This window comes from Clarias gariepinus, chromosome 1 (genome assembly GCF_024256425.1).
Source record: "Clarias gariepinus isolate MV-2021 ecotype Netherlands chromosome 1, CGAR_prim_01v2, whole genome shotgun sequence".
NCBI lineage: Eukaryota > Metazoa > Chordata > Actinopteri > Siluriformes > Clariidae > Clarias > Clarias gariepinus.
This window is the reverse complement of record NC_071100.1, coordinates 2612501-2633050: the sequence shown is the minus strand read 5'-3', so window position 1 is coordinate 2633050 and position 20550 is coordinate 2612501. Positions and strand designations below refer to the sequence as shown.

The 20550-nt window shown below is 38.3% G+C and overlaps 1 protein-coding gene across 1 annotated transcript in view; it reads right to left on the bottom strand.

Annotated features, from left to right (window-relative positions):
* LOC128526153 (corticotropin-releasing factor receptor 2) overlaps nucleotides 1-20550 on the bottom strand; it is a 64250-nt gene that overhangs the window by 39324 nt on the left and 4376 nt on the right. The window lies entirely within an intron of this gene.

Sequence of the window (20550 nt, the reverse complement as noted above, 5' to 3'; positions counted from 1 at the left end):
ATGGCCATCACCACCACTACACCATTACTATCACCAAAATCCCAATCATTATAAGCTTCATCACAGCCACAGACATCACCACCTCGACCAACATCGATATCATCAAAATCACAACCATTATATACAACACCAAAACTATCACCATCACATAGACCAACACCACCCCTTACAACCACCATAACCATCACCACCACTACCACCATCACAAAAATCACAACCATTTTCAACACCACCACCATCATGACCCCAATTCACTACTACCGACACCACCTTTACAGCCACTATGACCATCACAATCACAATCATCATCATTATCAACACCAACGTCATAGCACTATCACCAGCACCATCATCATCAAACTCAACACCACCATCATCAATCTCCACCACTTTGACATCACCACTATCAGGACCACCATAACAATCACCACCACCACATCACCACTACTATCATCATCACCACCATTCATCACAATCATCACCACCACCAGTGCAATGGAAATATGTTAGCCATAATATAGTGCATACACTTACAAACAGTTTTGACTGGAAGAGCATTGGGGAAAAAAGCTCACCAGCTGTTCTAGCTGCAGCACAACCCCCCCCCCCCCCCCCACACACACACACCCACACACACATACACAGAAAATGCACAATTACAAAAAATGCACTTACATCAGTGACAAAACATTAATTATCTTAATTATGTTTTTTTTTTTTTGTCTGTTTGTTAAGCACCTCGTCCTTAATCTCAGGTTTAAAGTTTATCCCTCATAGTTGCATTTTTATTTTAAGTGTTTGGTCGTTTCCAGGCCATGGACTGACAGACCGGTTTAATCCGTGGAGCGTATAATGCCCACGTTCTCTGCCGTGTGCCTCCACTTGCCTGTTATGCAATTTCCCCTTTTCAAACTGAGACTTTATATCTTGCCTCCTGCAGAACTACAGAACTCTCCCAAATTAATGATTTCATTTCATTCTTTAAAATGATGCCTAGGTTGTATACCGTAAAAACACACACTTAATTTACTTTAATTACACAGCAGGAAGCAAACAAGCCCTGCCACAATTTCAAATAAATATTAAGGAACATTAGAAATGTTTGTTTTAAAAAAGGTCTACAAGACCTCATATTGTTATCACCCTGATGATGGTTATTTCTCTGTAACCACATGTCCCAGTGTGTTTCGTTACATTTACACCACTGCAATTAAGCAACGATTACAATACTTGTGAGCTATTTCGGAGTGGACTTGCAGAAAGTGAGCGCTGCCACTAGGCTTATCTAAATTCTACCAACAGAAGAAAACTCATCGTGACGATTAATAACCTTAAAAAAAGGAAAAAAAAAAGAACAGATATGTGTCATGGAAAAAAAAGTTTCATTTCTGGGTGGATTCATGAAACTGACAGGCTGCAGTGAATAATGTTTCAGGAAGGAAGAAAACTTTGTTTCTATGGTGACGATCAAGGAGAGTTTAAATACCACACCCTAAGTGCTCACGGTGAAGTGGACTAACAGAATCAACTGGACCCGGGAATCTGAGCCTCTGCTTACTCTTCATGTTGTCATTTTCTCTTTGATGTTTGGTCTTCATTTTTAATTTTCACTTTAATATTTTGTCTACATGTTTGTTTATTATCTGCTTAATGTTTTGTATTTCTGATTAGTTTTATTTTTAATGTTTGGCTTTTATGTTTTTAATTATCACTTTGATGTTAGTTTTTTTTGGAATTTTCCATTTGAAGTTTGGCCTTTTGTATTTTCGTCTTCTTTGTGATGTTTGGTCTTCATGTTTGGTCATTGTTTTATTTATATGCCCTTCAATGTTTGGTGTTCATGTTTGATTTTCTGTTTGGTGTTTGGTCATTATGTTTTTGATCTTCTCTTTGATGTTTAGTATTCATTTACATCTACTCCTTGATGTTTATTCTTTATGCTCTTATCTTTGATGTTTGGTCTTAAATTTTCTTTTTGATGTCTTGTCTCCATGTTTTATCTTTCCTATGATGTTTAGTGTTCATGTTTTTTTGTTTTAATGTTTGGTCTTTACGTTTGATCTTCTGTTTGATGTTTGGGCTTAATGTTCTTGATCTTATCTTTGTTATTTGGTTCATATCTTATTGTCTTTTTATATTCTCTTTAAAGTTAAATGATAATTTTTTCCTCTTTGATATTTGTACTTTCTGCTGTTATATTCTATCTTTGATGTTTATCTTTTATTTGATGTTTTTTGTCTCTTTGGTGTTTGATCTTTAATTATTATGCTTCGTGGTTTGAGATTTTTCATTTTGCTTAATGTTTGACTTCTAATTATTCCAATTATTTATCTTTTCAGTAATATGTCAATGTGACGATCAGGTTTTCTGTTTTAACCACATGGTTAACATTTTAATCTTACATTTTAACTTTTATTGCTCGCATTTTTCCCCCTCTAATGATTAATATGGCTCATTAACTGAGAATACCTGTACTACTTTTTTCTCTTGCACTGAGTCATCAGTATTCTCAAAGCAGCAATTTTTTTCAAGATAAAACATCTTATTATTATTTTTTTCTTGGAGGATATGAGGCCAGAGAGCAGAGCATGTCAAGACAAAGATAAGAAAGCCTCAGTCAGTGGTGTTAAATAAAGTGAGCAAATCTCAGAGTCTGTCTGAGAAGTGATTTCATCGTAATGCAATAGACATCTTCTAGAGATTGACAGCATGCTCACACATGCACACACACACACACACACACACATATCTCTATATATACTTACAATATTGCTTTTACAAAGGCAGATAATATTAAATTTTAACATCACAATGCAATACGTACCAAAAGTCATAGTTTTTATTTGATTACTTAAATCAAATAAAAAAATGTTTAGAATTCTTCTTCATTTATTGGCTGCACACTGTAGCGCTGCAAAATTCTGCAATCTGATTGGAGACAAAGTCTTCCTTCATTTTTTATAAGTTTTATATCATGTATAAGTTTAGTGTAGCTAGTATTTTAATCCATCTCAGAGTAAATAGTGTTTAAGGGCATTTCACATTAGGAACGATTGATTTTCACATCATTTTCGTTCTCCATTCTTGGGTACACTTGGGTATTTACACTCTCTGAGACAGCAACTGGCAGTATAAAAGTACAGTGAAACCTTGAATGGCAAGTAACCCGGTTTGCAAGCGTTGCGCAAGACAGGACAAAAATGTTAATAAGTTTGACTTGAAAAATGATCAAGTCTTGGTTTACAAGTACTGAGTATCTTGACTGAGCAAATGGATTTTCTCTCTCTCACACTGCATAATGTGAATGGGTGTGAATGTCGTCCCACACAGTAGTCTTTCCTCCTCTCAAACAAAAAAGCGGAAGGGTTATTGTGTAAGATGAGAAGAGGGAGAGGGGAGGTCATACCTCCTCTCGTCTTACTTTAGCTTTACACACACACACACACACACATACACACATACACAGCGCGCGCATGCACAAACACACACACACACACACACACACACACATAACATTACACTAATGGTAACACTTATATGTTTGTGGAATTAATTTTATTACTTTTTTCAAAGGTAAAGTCTAGGTTAATTTGTTTTGTTTTTACTTTCTATTTTGTAAAATTTTTTGTATGTATTTATTTTTTGGGTTGTGGAATTAATAACTCTGAGTTTTCATTATTCCAACTAACACACAGTATGAATACAGATCAATTCCTGCTCTCTGTTTCACCCAAATGAGGATGGGTTCCCTGTTGAGTCTGGTTCCTCTCAAGGTTTCTTCCTATTACCATCTCAGGGAGTTTTTCCTTGCCACTGTCGCCCTCGGCTTGCTCACCAGGGACAAACTGACCATTTTGATTCATACAAATTCACATTTCATACAAACTTAAATAATTCTTTTGTCTGTGTAAAGCTGCTTTGGGACAATGCTAATTGTTAAAAGTGCTATAAAAATTAAATTAAATTGAATTAAATTATTTCTTATGGGAAATTCTTATTTCTTATGGGGAAATTTGCTTTAATTTATGAGTGTTTTAAAATACAAGTACAATAACAAATTATGCTCATAATCCAAGGTTCCACTGTGCTTGGTTTGTGAGCCACCATTAAACACAAGAAAAGAAGAGAACAAAGAAATCAACTTTCACGCCTAATATTATTTATATATTTTTTTCATGTCGAGTAATGCTCTTGTTAGCCTTCCTACTGTTTCTATGGCGGCACTGATGACATTGCATCTAAAAAGCAATCTAGTTTTGTCCTAAGGTACGATTAGCTTCCATATCTAAATCAATCTGTGCCTGAGTACACTGTACTGTACCTGAGACCACCTCTTTAAGCAGCATCTGGCATGGTTAACCAACATGGAATGAGTGTGTTCTTTCTCGAGTGGGGTTTTCTCGGAAATGATCCCAGGGCCTTAATGTAAAAACATCCTGAATCTGCTTCAGTATAACTCCGTTTTTAAATTTATTGAATGGCTGTGGTTTATGTCTCCTATTCAATTCAATCCTACACAGAGTGTCAATTATAAGTCTGTTATACAGTAAGTCTGTTAGAAGAAAGCAAAAGTAAAGCCTACCATCTGCAGGATCAACACTTGATCACAGGATGGGCGTCAGCTTATTTTTTTCAGTCAGAGTAGAAATAAATAATTTTTCCTGCCGCAGGTTTGTTATTACATAAGTCAGGACACTGTTGGGTTCCTGTGTGTAGAGTATAGTGACACTGTTTAGCTGCTGGGGAGGGGTTGGCTGGGTAAACAATTCACATCTCTTCACAGTAACACTGGGACTGAAAAACTGTAAAACACTGTCTCCAACCTTAAAATGCTAAGATTTAAACTTAGTGGGCTAGGTTTACACACAGCACTTTTTATCCACTTCTGTCAGCAGATGTTTTAGTCTTTACACCACAAGACACTTTCAGAAAGCCGTCTCAGAGCACGATCTCCTCCTATAGGAAACGGATACTAGCCTGAGAGGAGAAAACATTTTAACAATATTGACCTAACTAAAACTCCAGAACAAACATCACAACGTCTCATCAACACACACAGGTGGAGAAGAACGCATCCGGCTTTGTTATGATTAAAAAATAAGCACCTTTGGTATTTTAACTGCACCTCTGCCTTTTCACACCATCACATGCCGCATCGTTTCGTCCGCATTTTTCCAATTTTTTTTTTCACAAAGTTTGCTGCTAAACTGATTTTAGATCTTTGTTTCAGTTGTTTCTGTGATGTACTGAAATATAATTACAAGCACTTCATACGTTTCAAAGGCTTTTTTCCTACAGTACATATACAGTATATATATTGTAGCGTTTTTACGCCTGAAGAAATGCTGGAGAGACGAGCGAGCTCATTTGCTGCCCAATGCAATGGCTGGGAGTACTTTATTTAACATACTGTAGCGTTTTTACGCCTGAAGAATGCTGGAGAGACGAGTGAGCTTATTTGCTGCCCAATGCAATGGCTGGAAGTACTTTATTAAGCACACAGCATGTAAGGCATGAGCAGCACGTTCACTCAGGAGCCTACATCCACTTCAGCACTAGCTTGAACTGGAGCACATTTCACACGTCACACACCCACAACACACACAACAGGGCCGAAGTCACTAACCCAAACACCTTTCCCCATCATGGTGAACACACCGACATTCCCGCAAAGCATGCTGGTCGTCAGCCGCCGCCCCGCCCACGCCACAATATATACAGTGTGTGTATATATACTGTGCAGCAGAATTGCAGTGCTGAAGCCTTTAACCTGAATCTTACACACACACACACACACACACACACACACACACTTTTTTAAGCTGAGGCATTCTAATAAACTGGGTCAGAGCAGCAAGCTGAAGGTCAGAGTCAATTTTATAGAAAAACTGACGGGAGACTAAAACACAGCACTCTCTCTCTCTGCCTCAGCTCTGTGCTACAGCAATCATGCTAACCTTGCTAACTGCTAATAAACATGTTACCACAGCAACCAAGCTAACATCTATTTAAAAAGTGTGTACCACAGCGACTATTTTAACCTAGCAAACAACTAATATGAGTATGTACCACAGTGACCATGCTAACCTAGCTAACAGATAATAAAAATGTGTGCCACAACAACCATGCTAACCTAGCTAACAGCTAATAAGTTTGTGCCACAGCGACCATGCTAACCTAACTAACAACTAATATAAGTGTGTACCATAGTGACCATGCTAACCTAGCTAACAGCTGATAAAAGTGTGTGCCACAGCGACCGTGCTAACCAAACTAATAGCTAATAAAAGTGTGTACCACAGCAACCATGCTAACCTAGCTAACAACTAATATAAGCATGTACCACAGTTTCCATGCTAACCTAGCTACCTGTAACAGCTAATAAGTGTGTGCCACTGTGACCATGCTAACCTAACTAACAACTAATAAATGTGTGTACCATAGTGGCCATGCTAACCAAGCTAACATGTAATAAAAGTGTGTGCCACAGCAACCATGCTAACTTAGCTAACAGCTAATAAAAAAATGTATACAACAGCAACCATGCTAACCTAGCTAACAACTAATAAAAATGTGTACCGCAGTGACCATAGCTAACAGGTAATAAAAGTGTGTGCCACAGCAACCATGCTAACATAGGTAGCAGCTAAGAAAAATGTATGCAACAGCAACCATGCTAACCTAGCTAACAGCTAATAAAAATGTGTACCACAGTGACCATGCTAACCAAGCTAACAAGTAATGAAAGTGTGTGCCACAGCAACCATGATAACCTAGCTAACAGCTAATAAAAATATGTACAACAGCAACCATTCTAACCTAGCTAACCGCTAATAAAAGTGTCTCGCTAACTACAATGACAACATATGCTGATGACATGCAGTTATATGCTAACCTAGCTAACAGCTAATAAACAAATACACTTTCTTATTAATTAATGAATCAAATAATTAACTTGATTACTTATCTATTTATACCTTCTTTCTTTTTTCTTTCTAGGTTTTCCCTCTTTTCTTTTTCATTCCTGTATCATTTATTTATTTATTTATTTATTTTAGTTGTCAGGCTTTTATTTTCCTCGTTTATTTAATTTCTTCAATTATTCTTTTTTATTTTATTGCCTTCAGCGTTTTATATATATATATATATATAGTCTTATTCCCTGGAAGTGTGGTGTTAAAGGTGGCTGTGATATTTCCTCCAAATGTGCCTTTTTCAAATTTATACCTTGTAGTGTGAGAATGAAAAAAATAATTTGATGTTATTTGCATATGCAAATTCACACCTGGCACAGGCTTAAGGGCTCATTAATGACATAACGAGTCCAACACTCGTCTGTACCGGGTTACTCTGAGAACAGACAGACAGATGGAGAAACAGAGAGGGAGAAATAGAGACAGACAAAAAGACAGGGGATAGAAAGAGACAGACTGATAGAAAAAAGACAGACAGGCAAGCAGGCAGACAGAGGGACAGACAGACAGGAGGTGAGACAACCAGACAGGCAAAAAAACAGACAGACAGAGAGATAGACAGGCAGGCGGAGAGACAGACAGGGAAAAAGACAGACAGATAGGCAGGTGGAGAGACAGACAGCCAGGAGATCAGATAGCCACACACTTGCAGAGACACAGGTGAACGCAGACAGGCAGGCGAAGAGACGAACAGGTGGAGTAAAACACACCACGGAGAGAAACAGTCACTCACTTGATTGTTATAACTCAGACCTTCGCATATTTTTAACTCTGTCATTTTTCTGCCCACTTTGTGCAATTACACAGCGTTTAAAAGCTTTTAAAGCGAGGCTGCTGCTGCTGCGGGTCGACTCGGCCATGTTCCAAACACCACAGCTCAGATTATAGCTCACAGTAAAAGGAACACCAACGCATTGCACAAGAGGGGAGTGTGTAGAAGAGGATTACCTGCTAGCTAATCAGCTCGTTACCGCGTGGGGCGGTCTTACACTGCAGGTGTTCATCCCTGGAGTGGGGACGGGCCATCTGATGGGGGTGGGTCAAGGGGAATTAACAGGGGACCTTGAGACCATTAACTCTGGATGTCTTATTATTATTATTTTTTTTTACTTTAAAGGCTATAGATAGATTTACTCACACATCGAAGCATTCTACAGGACATTTTTCACTTGTTATCCCCTTATGAGGTGGATGTTATCACATTTATCCAATAAAGGGAGTCTAGAAGGTCTAGAAGGCACTTCATCACACTTTACTAGCTGTAGGGGCATCTGGAGAGCACTTTATCACATTTTAGCTATTTGTATTACAATGTGTCCGTACAATAGTACAAAACTAGGATGGCCCCTAGGGACATTTTATCCTCTATTTGGCTTTGAGGAAGGCACTTTATCACCTTACAGTACATTCACTATAGGGAGCATCATATCTGATCATTTCTCTTCCCCAGGGGAAGCATCCTAGAGGGCACGTTATTACCTGACATCCACTATAGCTGCGTCATAAAGGGCTCCTTTTATGCACTATATATGGCATCCTAGAGGGCACTTTACGAGCTTTTATCCACTACAGGGTCATCCTAAATGGCATTTTGTCACATTAATCCACTACAAAGGCACATTGTTCATTATGATATACTATAGATAAAATTTTAGAATTTATTTCAACCCACAGTTTATCCATTATAAAGAACATCCTAGAAGGCACTTTATAAATGTTTATCCACTAAGCCCCCTTAAGGACACTTTCTCACAACCTACTGTATACAGTATATTAGAGATGCATTATAGGGTCACTTTATATTATTTTATTTATTATAGGGAGCATCCTAAAAGGCACTTTATCACCTTTTATCCAATATAGGAGCATCCTAAAGCGCACTAGCCTGCACTGTTTATATGGTATACAAGGGGCTAATGGAGACTATGACATATGAACCAATTTGCTTGGTTCTTATGCTAATTGCTTCAGAGCTTTCCCTCTTCACTGCCTCACTCACAACACTGGTGTCTTCTTTCTTCTATCAGTGTTTGAGAATGAGGCACAGGAGAGAGAAATAATCAGTGTGAGATTAAATGCGATGTATAGTGTGACTTTTAGGATGCCCCTAGAGTTAATAGCGCATTGACTTACGAAGTTAGTCAATACATGTACTGCGACTTTTATTAAGACTCAGGGCTACTAATATACTGCTTCACTGACACTTTTCCATTTCCTCAGAAGACTTGTGTACATAAGCACATATTCACATTATAACCAATGGGGAGGTTTGTACTGTACAGATGTAATATGTTTGCTTTTGTTTTTATTATTTTTTCACTCTTGCTTGCACACGCTACTGTTTGGATTGCAGCTGTAATGTAATTTTTTTTCTCTGGGATTAAACTAATCCACGTGTGTGAGTCAAAATTTATCCGCACTCCAGTAATAATAAAGCTTCTGCTAGGTGCTGTCTTATCAGAGCTTTCTGTTCAAGGCTACCGTCTCCCCAGTCACTGCTATGCAGGGTTGCAAGAAGTGATTAGTTTTTTTTGTGGTCTGAGAGTATACAGGTGCCGATATTTATCAGATAGTTGTATAGAGCAGTGTGGTGCTTAAAGAAATTCAAGGAAGGTCACACTGTTGAAAGTGAGTGTTTGAAATAAAAAAGGAGCAGGACACATCCACAGATGATGTCAATCCTCACACTTCGGCTCACACTGTCGACACTGAAAAAACTTTATTTGATGGGCCAGTGGTAGCTCAGTGGTTAAAGCATGGAAGGAACATGCAAGGAACAGTGGGGGGGCCTTAAAGCAGCCCTATGTGGACAAGGATTCACTTCTGCCAAGACAGAAACACTGGTCCTACATGCAGCTAGACGTAAGCTTTCTGATCACACAGTAATTCCACATGGCCTTTCTGTTCCATCATTTGCAGCAGTAAAAGACCTTGGTATGATTATAGATTCCAGTCTTAGATTTGAAGCTCATATAAACAGTGTTTCTAGGATAGCCTTCTTTCATCTCAGGCAGATTGCCAAGATAAGGAATATATTGTCACTGCGTGATGCAGCAGCCATCCTTGAGTCCTCAGTACAACCAGAAGTACAACTCCTTCATCTTATCCACAGTGAATTGGCTCACAGTTAAACTCCACATTGATTTTAAAATACTACAACTGGCCTATAAAGCACTAAATGGTCTCACACCGCTGTACTTGATACACAGTACATTGCATTCAAGTCTATCAATATAAGGTTTAAAAGGTAGTTGGACACAAGGAGGCAATAGACTTTAGGTTAAAACTATAATGAGTTCAGAACGACTCATTGTGATCATCTTCATAACCACCCATCTTCATATTTTACATTTGGCAGTGCTTTAATTTATCTGATTATACAGTCCCTTTGAGCAGTTGAGGATTAAGAGCCTTGATAAAGGGCTCAACAGTGGCAGCTTTGTAGTGCTGGGAATTGAACCTCTGACCTGATCAGTAGTCCAAAGTCCTAACCAATGTACTACTCCTGCCCATGGTATCTCTAAAATGTTGAGGCTCTCCCCTTTGACACTGGTTCCTCTCAAGATTGCTTCCTCTATGTTTTCTCAGGAAGTTTTTCCTTGCCACTGTAGTCTCTGGCTCGATCATTGGGTAAAAATTCCTAAATATAAAATATATATCAGCAATTTCTATACACATATAAAACTGCTTTGAAAGTTGTGCAGTGCTAAGTGCTATAGAGATAAAACTGAATTGAATGTGTCCGTAAATTAAGAGCTTATTAAATGACACTACAATTGCACACATCTATGGTTAAATCCATTGAGAATCTTGTAATGTCTGAATTGCAATAGGCAGTAAATGAATGAATGAATGTGTGTGTGTGTGTGTTGGTTGGTTCAGACACACAAAGGTTTTTATTATGTGCAGCACACACATTAGGTGACCCAGAGAATAATTGCTTTTAGACAGATGAAATGAGGCCAAGCAATTAGGCGACCTTCACTTCCTGTGCTGTATCTCAGACCCGGGCGAGAGGAGACACAGCTCTGTGCTCAGTCCAGCTTTTCATCCAGCCTTAATGTCACAGGGGCTTAATATTTATCAGTCTGATGTTATGATGAAAGAATGAGCAGACTCATAGCATAATCCTAGTGTTTTTACTTAACTCTTTTATTCTGTTACAAATATTTATTAACATTTTTTTTTTTTACTTTGAGACAAATGTAAAAGAAAAAATAAAAATAGAAATGTTAGGTGAGTTTACAAAAAAAAAAACATAACAAAATAAACAGAATAAAATTATAACATACCACTAAAGATTCATATTTCATAAATAAATTTCATATAATAAATAATAACATAAATATAAAGAATACAGAACAAACAAAAATAATAGTGATACAAAATAATACCATCAATGAATATGAAAAAATAAATAAAAATAAATACACAAAAAAAAGATAAATGGCACACAGTAAACAACCTCTGCAAAACAACATGCAATAAACAAACCTCCCTTAAACAACACACAATAAACAACCTCTGATAAACAACACAATAAACAACTCCGGGGGTCGGTTCTTCGTACGTCGCTAACCACGTTAGCTGGATTTGATTGTTGTGGATTTGTCCTGATCTTGGATTGTTTCGTTCTTTGATGCGCTTCTCGCATTTGTTGTCATAGCAACATATCCGTAAGCTTGAACCTGCTCGGGAGCAGCTTTATTTCATGTGAACAGTATAAAGTAAAAATATAGAAAAGTATATACCCCCTGCCATGGACTCCCCCCCCCACCCACACACACACATAATCGCTATCAAATATTATATATGAACATAAATTCATAGGTTTATTATTATTAAATATGATATTACTATTATAATAAACCCCCGGCACGAGACAGCCGTCGAGACCATTAATACAAATTCTTGTATAATGTTTATTTTGTAACATTTATTTTTCAGGGGTTTGTCATAAAAATATGCGAATAAATATTTATATATATTAAAAATTTATATTTTATAATATTTACGAAACTAATTTTATTATGAAATAAACAATATAAAGGTATACATAATATTTCAATTTTTTCATATACAACATTTATTTTCATATTGCTTATTTTATTTTATTGTCTCATGTAATTTGTAATTTGTAAACCATTAACCTATGAATTTATGTTCTAATATAATATTTGATAGCGATTATGTAGGGGGGGACAATCCATGGCAGGGGGGCATTTCAGCGCATAACACGTGTTACAAAAAAAATTGAGCCGCTCTTTTTCCATTTCATTAACCAATCGGAGGGCTTGTGATCAGTGTTTCTACTGTCGATGCATATCGCCTTTTAAAGCAACGCACGAGCGCGCAATAATCCTAGATTAATAATCCTAAATGTCGGATCGTAATCAGTACGATGATCTCATCTTAGATGTGTCAGTTCATCTCGGATGTGTCAAGCGACGTACGAAGAACGGACCCCTGATAAACAAACACAATAAACAACCTCACAACACACAATAAACAACCTCCCTTCAAAAACACATCAATTTCTGATAAACAACACACAACAAACAATCTCTGATAAACAATACACACAAAACAACTCCTGGTAAACAACATATTAAAAAATCTCCTGATAAATGACACAAAAAAACAACCTCTGCAAAACAATATGCAATAAACAAACCTCCCTTAAACAACACACAACAAACAATCTCTGATAAACAACACAATAAACAATGTCAGATAAACAACACACAATAAACAGCCTCTGATAAACAATACACACGAAACAACTCCTGGTAAACAACATATTTAAAAAATCTCCTGATAAACTACACACAATAAAATACTCCTGATAAACAACATATAATACACAACCTCTGATAAACAACACACAACAACAAAAAAAACTGATAAACAACACAATGAACAACGTCTGATAAACAACACACAATAATTAACACCAGATAAATAACACAATAAATAACCTCTGAAAAACAACACCTGATAACACACACACACACACACACACACACAATAATAACACACAATAAATAAATAAAGTTTGTGGAGCTCAGTTTAATGAGTCTGACTGAAATGTCAAATCATGCATTGATGTAAGATAGCACCTGTTATGAGCTGCTGGATTCACTTATTTACATTTCATTAATGCTGTCTACAGCTGTCCTGCACGCTGTGTGTGTGTGTGTTCGTGTGTGTTCGTGTGTGTGTGATTTAATTATAAATCTCCATATCAGAGCACCAGATCTGTAGATAAAGTCCAGAAGTTTGGGACAAGTACAGAGAAAGAACACAGAAAATAGAGAGAGAGAAAAGAGAGAGACACCGACCTTGTGTCAGATATCCCTAAATCCAGAACCTCTCCAGTGTTCCAGGGAAGTGTAATATGACTTCTCTGAAATATTTAAAGCTGTCTAAGAAAGAAGAGTCTCGTTCCTTATTGGGCTGAGTGGAGAACTTCAGCAAGCGGGACAGCTCCTTCATTATAACCTCATCTCAAGTAAAAAGAGTCATCTTGCTAATTATAGCCCGTGCTCCAGGAGCAGACAGACGGGCAGACCTGTACCTGCACTCGGGTTAGCCATACTTCACTTAGGATCGGGTTCTTCACGAGGTTCAGCTGCACCAGTACTGCTTTGTTCATTCAGTAGGTGGAGGATGTTTCATGCATGGAGGATGTTTTTAATGTTTCATGCAAATATGGAAAACTCAAGCAGAGCATTTGTAAGATGACAGAGACTCAGTGAGAGAGAGAGAGAGGGAGAGAGAGGGAGAGGGAGAGAGAGAGAGAGGGAGAGAGAGAGAGAGAGGGAGAGAGAGAGAGAGAGAGAGAGAGAGAGAGAGAGGAAAAGAGAGAGAGGGAGAGAGGGAGAGAGAGAGAGGGAGGGAGGGAGAGAGAGAGAGGGAGAGGGGGAGAGGGAGAGGGGGAGAGAGGGAGAGGGGGAGAGAGAGAGAGAGAGTGAGAGAGAGGGAGAGGGGGAGAGGGAGAGGGGGAGAGAGGGAGAGGGGGAGAGAGAGGGAGAGAGAGAGAGGGGGAGGGAGAGAGAGAGAGGGAGAGAGAGAGAGAGGGGGAGAGAGAGAGAGAGAGAGGGAGAGAGGGAGAGAGAGAGGGGGAGAGAGAGAGAGAGAGAGGGAGAGAGGGAGAGAGAGAGGGAGAGAGAGAGAGGGAGGGAGTGAGAATTTCATGTAATTACAGAATCATTTAAAGCACAATTGCCTCTAAATAATACAGCAGTAAAATTAGCAGAGGATCAAATACAGTTGAAAGAAAAGTAATGAAAATGATTTCCACACACACACGCACACACACACACACACGAAAACACGCTCTTCACCAGGATTTGTCTCGTCCTTGGCGCTTCTGATTGAGCTGAACTTTACAAAATAACTGCTTTTTAGCCGGCAAAGTACATAAAAAATAAAATAAGAATAATAAAAACGCTTGTTGATCGGCTGCTTTTTCTGATGCGGATCTACCCCACATTGGTGATATATACAAATATTATTTGCTTAATATTTCACTCTTTTTCTCTCTGTCTTGGTCTGTCTTGGGTTTGTCTTTCTGTCTTTTAATAAACCCGTCATCACATCCACCTTCCAGATTATGCCTTTTTACTTTAATTGATTTACACTAATCAAGTTCCATTTATACGACCTAAAAATTTACCAAAATTGAATATTGAATATCAGTATATAATGGGGCGGGGGGGGGGGGGGTACTATGTACTGTGGTATGGCAATCCACCGATAGCGGTGATCTAGGGTCAGGGGTAGCTCAGTGGTTGAGGCATTGGACGACAGTTGGAAAGATCCCAGGTTCAAACCCCACAACCACCAAGTTGCCACTGTTGGGCCCTTGAGCGCGGCCCTTAACCCTCAACTGCTCAGATGTGTAATGAATTGATGGATAAGAGCATCTGCCAAATGCCCAAATGTAAATCTAACCTGGATTTTCAGATCCCCAAACCAACAAGCCTTATCTGCATGAGCCATCTGTGAAATTTTATTTTTATTTTTCTAATTTATTTTATTATTTTATATGTTTGCATTAAAGGCAGTAAAATGTTTCTGTTCCTTGATAATCTTCCAGGTGGTGCTCTAATCAGGATAAAGATAGTCCTGACTTACAAACATTCAGGTTATGAGTTTCAGACTTGAACGGACTGCGGTTCCGCTAATATTTGTATATGCGAACAAATTGCGGAAGTAGCTCATGTGTATAATACAAAAGATAGACACTGCAGTGCACCACATACCAATAATTACACTCTCCTGTACTCACTCATCTTCTATACCGCTTTATTCTGTATTCAGGGTCGCGGGGACCTGGAGCCTATGCCAGGAGACTTAGGGCACGAGGCGGGGTATACCCTGGACAGGGTGCCAATCCATCGCAGGGCACACACACACACACAAACACTACGGACAATTTGGGAACGCCAATTAGCATAACCTGCATATCTTTGGACTGTGGGAGGAAACCAGGGTACCCGGGGAAACCCACCAAGCACAGGGAGAACAAGCAAACTCCATGCACACAGGGCCAGGAATCGAGTCTGGCCGGGAATCGAACCCAGACCCTGGAGGTGCAAGACGCCAATGCTAACCACTACATCAATATTTACAATTTTATATAATATTTTCAGTGAGTAAGGGAATGTATAAAATGTCTAAAGTCCAGTATATTGTGTGTGTGTGTCCTTAGTATACCCCTAAAATAAAAATTATATATCTATATCTATATATATATATATATATATATATATATATATATAGATATATATATAGATATATATATATTAATTTTACTTTATTTTTGACTTGTTCTTTTTTGGTTTGTGCTTGACATGCTGAATGACTCGAGGGAATAACAAACGAGAGAAAATTGGGCAAAATGGGCGATAATGAAAAACAAAAGATAATGGAGCTTTGGAGAGCTTTTTAAAGTGCACATGTTTCTGCCTTTAAGTGCACTGATCTAAAAGACACTAACTGTCAGTGTAAAGAAATTGCTAAACAAACAAAATGCCCCTGATACAACAGGCAAAAAGACTTCACATGAGGAGAACAGCGAGTCCATCTTGTTATGTTGAATGCTAGTAATTTACATATTATTTCACAAGCATGTTTTTAAACTCGCTACCTTTAATCTATCAGCATGAGATTCATTCTCACTTTCAGTCTCTTTGAGTTCCTGGAACAATGAACGAGTACAATCCTACTAAATCATAATTATAATATTGCTTTCTTTTGTCAAAGTTTTACTCGTATTTTTCTTTCACTTAGCTACACAAAGTACTTTGCAAAAGTCTTGACCCCCCGCCCCTCATGCACACACACACACATTTCATCATAATTTGCTTCCAAAGATCCAGATTTTCTTGTATTGCTAGGAATAGGTTTCCAGACTTTCGTCTCTCATTTTTAGTCCAGTCCATGTACTTAAGCAGGTTCAGAGGAGTGGTTTTGTTTTTTATATAAAAAAAAAAACAAAAAAACATCTAACTTACCAGTGAGAACCAGTGAGAAACAGATGCAGATGATCATGATGATCAGGCTGGTGATTAGACCCAGATATGAGTGTGTGAATGTGTGTATTTGTGTGTGCCCTGTGGTGGATTGACATTCTATCCAGGGTGTACCCCGCCTTGGGCCCTAAGTCTCCTGGGACAGGCTCCACCCCCCATGACTCTATACAGGATAAAGCTTTAGACATTTTGCTGCATATTGTACTAACACATTTTTTCCTGTTCCTTTCATTTAATTTCATTTAACATAAAGAAATGGAGCGTTAGAACTTCTGTATATTACTGTAGTTCTTATTATTAAAGTAGAGAAATGTAGAGAAATGCTGTTTAAATTATTTCCATTGTCATTAGAAGTTATGAAGTCAGTAGCTGAATGGAGGAACCCAAAGTTTGTTAGAGAACATATCTGCACAAATCGCATCGTCAAGATAAAAAGGCAAGAGAAACAAATTATGAACAAAAATCTGGAAAAGTAACAGAGTGTCAGTAAAGGTCTTGGTTTGGTTCTGAAAAAAAAAAATCTTTAATGTTTGTGAGTCTCTGCGTAGAGGAGACAAGTGCACCGCAAATCAGTGAATGGAAGATGAAAAAGGAGATGTTAAGTTTCAAATCAGGGAAAGAATTGCTTGAAGTGTCCTCATTACCTCGATACGCTTACACAACACACATACGCACATGACAGAGTCTGTAAGTTCTCTCTGGATAAACAGAGTATTTAAGTGTCACTACATCTGTGACATCAAAGAACAAAGTGAATTACACTGTTTCGCTGAAAACAAAGAAAGAGGAAGTTACACGAATATCCATCTGGACTCAGGTAATAGGAAGTGGTATAATATAAGGAATGGGGAAGCACTTAAAGGATTTAACACTATCTAGGGAGATTTTAAGAAATCACTAAATGAAGGGGAACAAATAAAGAGATGTCTTGGAAATTTTACACCGTCTTGAAGTAGTGGCGAAAAAACCCTAACAAAAGTTTTTTTTTTCTTTCATGATATTTGTTACAAAACAGCAACAGTTTTACAATCGGTGATTTCCATGACTCTGACATTAAAAGCTACGACATAATAGGCAGTGACGACTCAGAGTGTTAAGGCTCTGAGTTACTGATTGGAAGGTCATCGGGTCAAGCCCCAGCTATTGTAGGTTGATGCTGTCGGGCCCTCGATCGAGGCCCTTAACCCTTAACCCTGTCTGCTCCAGGAGAGCCGTATAATGGTTGACCTTGCGCTCTGACCCCAGCCTACTAACAAAGCCGGGACATGTGAAGAATAAAATATTTCACATTGCAGTAATTTATTTATATGCGACAAATAAAGGCTGATACTTATTACTTCTAAATACCACGCATAGTCATGCCCATATGAAAACATAATTTGTTGACGTAAATTAATTTAAGATAGATGCCATATGTGGGGTATACATGAAATTTGTTCTTTATATGTGTATTTTGACAGGGGATAGCCTCCTGCTTGACGGCTTTGTGTTTGAACCACAGCACACATTCAAACACAGCGCACAATCAGCACCAAGGACAGCTCTGCTGTGTACAGGCAAGGGGCTTGCTTATCCTGTCTCGCCGGTCCCGCCTTATCCTGTGAGTTTCCTGTCCCCAAAGACTGGAGAAAGCAGCCAGAAATGAGATCTCTTGGCTCACATGCTCTTAGCGTAGCCCGCCAGATCACTATATACAGTATCAAGAGGAGGGTCACAAACCATCAAGCAAAGCTAAGATGTTTGATTTTTTTTATCCAACAGCAATGTGAAAAACTGGTGGAGAGCCAAAATGCATGAAAGCTGTAATTGCAAATCACGGTTATTCCACCAAATACTGATTTCTAATGTTATTTAGCCAAAGCATTAACACAATTTGTTTAGAAATCATGTGCATTTAGTTTTATTTGGGTTATTAAAGCTCTACAAATCCCGCATGATCTTGGATTATTTTGATGTGTTGTGATGTCATTTGCTTTAAATATACACTCTATATAAAAACCAATAGTAACATTTTAAATTTAGGAAAAACCTTAAAAAATCAAACTGTTCATCTCATCAATAAGAAAAAGAAAAAAAAACTTAAGAAACTGATTATTTTGCAGTGGTCTCTTGTTTTTTTTTAGAGCTGTATATATAAAATGTAAAATGCTCTGAATTAAAATCATCAGTCATACTGTTCATTATATTGCACATTGCATACTGAGGTCACAAGTGGTGACATATAGCCTTGAGGCAACATTCTGTGGACCTGCAGCGGATCAACAGTTCACAAAGACACATTCATGAACTCAAGCCTGCAAGTTCCCATGGAACTGGGATTCAGAAACAAGATAATGCAGGAACAATGAAGAGGACTTCTGTAATTAGAAGTCATGAGTTATTTTCCAAATAAATTTGTACTTCCACTTATTTCTCCAAACACCTCACCAAATTTTCTACGACTCACCAGTCTAGCCTAATAGAGTGTCCAGGCTGTAGCGCCTCCCATCTGAGAAGTACTGTAGCTCTCTCACATAAACACATACTGGACTAAAGGAACCCATCAGATCTTGGTGAACCTAATACTTATACATATAAAAGGTGGACCTAATACATTTACATATAAAAAGAACCAATTATTCTCTTTGAGTTACACCGATCCTTTTTACTAATTATAATGAAGGACAACAGAGTGTTCTCTAGTGCTTGGTCAAGTGTTAATGTGACACTCGCTCCTGCATCTTTGTCCATATAAGGCTATCGCAAACGTTCTCCAGGACTCGTCACGTCATTTACACCATAAGATAAAAACTTCTCGCCCTGCTCCGAATCTCACACAATGCAAAGCTCGTCACTCCTTTGAGAGTCACGAGGCGTGTTCACGCCGCATCCACTCAGAGCTGAGTTATTTTTTACTGTCCTCATGCAGCAACTCTTTCCCCGCACATCCACATACATTTAAGGTACTGGTTAGGGGCTAGTACTGTACATGAGCTCGGCCACATTTACCAAAGCAAAAATTTAACTCAAAGAAGCAGTTCAGCCTAAATTGAAGTCCTGACTCTACTTGTTTCAGCTCCCTAGCTTTATTTATTGACTCTTTTTTTCTGTTAAAAGCTAAATCGAGAACAATTTCCACACAAAAAGTAAAAGTCTGCCCTGAAGTTTGGTCTCTTGTGTTCGGGAGTTGCTTTTCCAGCGAACGCAGCACTACCATCTGTTAAACCGTTTCAATTGGTGTCGTGGCATGTGGCTGAAAGTTTCTCCTTGCGCTGGCATTTTTCCCATCATGCCTCGGGCCAGCTCTAACAATAGGCTATAATATCACTGTCACTTTCGCTGCATAGTTCAAGAAAAGAAGGAACACTGCTGCTGAATTTGCTGAGACTGAGAATCCCACTAAACTCTGAGCTGGGAAATGTTAAAAAAAAGTTTGTGATGAATGTGCTACGGTTGTAAAAAAACAAAAAAAAACAAAAGCCACATCCTGAGGGAAGGAGAAAAAAACAACAAGGTCCGAGTATGTGACGTAACCCAGTCGTGTCACTGTAGTCATACACACACAAACACACTCAAGGGAAGGACTGGGAAACTTGCCACGTTCTCAGATTTAGGACCGAACTTTAAGAGCAGATAAAAATATCCCTGGTGTAGGCAGAGGACCGATAGAGTTAGGGAGCGGGGGAGGGGTGGGGGTATTTATTTATAGCTCTCATTATCAACTCCCTCGTCTATTTTTACCTGTCGAGTGTTAATTTAGAGTGTTCAGAGTGCTAATGACAATCATCAGAGAATAATGTATATTTAAGATAAAAGATTAAAGTCACAGATTAAAAGAAAGGAGAAGAAAGGAGAAGAAAAGGAGAGTATAGAGACAGAGAACTGGAGAGAAAAGAGAGAGAGAAGAAAGAGAAAAAAGGGAATTGAAAGTAGACATCAGTGCTTTAATCCCTATAAAGAAAAGTAAGAGCAACTGTGTCGCGAAAACTCTCAAAGGTTGTCAGGAGGTGGAGCTTATAAGTATCAGGATGACAGGAGGTGGAGCTTATAGGTATTAG